Below are 960 nucleotides of genomic sequence, written 5' to 3'. Positions count from 1 at the left end.
TGAACAGAACACCAATAGCTTATGCTGTAAGATCAAGAATTGACAAATGGGACCTCATAAAATTACAAAGCTTCTGTAAGGTAAAGGACATTGTCAATGGGGGCAAAACAGCAACCAAAAGATTGGGAAAAGATCTTTACCAATCCTATATCTAATATCCAATATATACAAAAAGTTAGACTCTAGAGGACCAAATAACCCTATTAAAATGGGGTACAGAGGCAGAACCCAGTGTTAGTCTCAAGTCAGCCAGTTTGCCCACCTGTCTGTCCATCCTCAGAGTCATGGATAGAGCCAGTCTGACCCAGAAGGCCAAGTTGGCAGAACAGGCCAAACGCTATAAAGACATGGCAGCTTTCATGAAGGGTGCGGTGGAAAAGAGAGAGGAGCTCTCCTGCGAAGAGCAGAACCTGCTCTCTGTGGCTTACAAGAATGTGGTGGGTGGCCAGCAAGGGGCCTGGAGAGTCCTGTCCAGCATCAAGCAGAAGAGCAACGAGGAGGGCTCAGAAGAGAAGGGCCCGAAGGTGAAAGGGTACTGGGAGGCCACTGGTGATGACAAGAAGCACATCATCGATTCTGCCTGGTCAGTCTACCAGGAGGCCATGGATATCAGCAAGAAGGAGATGCTGCCCACCAACCCCATCTGGCTGGGCCTGGCCCTGAACTTTTCAGTCTTCCATGACAAGATAGTCAACTGCTCCCGAGGAGGCCATCTCACTGGCCAAGACCTACCTTTGAAGAGGGAATGTCCTATCTGCACACCCCCAGTGAGGACTCCTACATTGACAGCACCCTCATCATGCAGCTCCTGAGAGACAATCTGATGCTGTGGACAGCCAACAAAGCTGGGGAAGAGGGCGGTGGGGCTCCTCCGGAAGCAAGGAGTGGAAGCAACCAGTGAGCTCCCTGGCCTGCCTTGCCCTCCAGTACCCAGCCTGCAGAGAGGACTAAAACAAAGTG

At 50.8% G+C, this 960-nt stretch overlaps 1 pseudogene; it reads left to right on the top strand.

The window, feature by feature from the left end:
• Positions 1-284: 284 nt before the first annotated feature.
• Positions 285-901, top strand: LOC116091001 (annotated as a pseudogene).
• Positions 902-960: the final 59 nt, after the last annotated feature.

This window comes from Mastomys coucha, chromosome X, assembly GCF_008632895.1.
Source record: "Mastomys coucha isolate ucsf_1 chromosome X, UCSF_Mcou_1, whole genome shotgun sequence".
NCBI lineage: Eukaryota > Metazoa > Chordata > Mammalia > Rodentia > Muridae > Mastomys > Mastomys coucha.
Note: the sequence above shows the minus strand (reverse complement) of the source record. Positions and strands in the feature narration are given on the sequence as shown.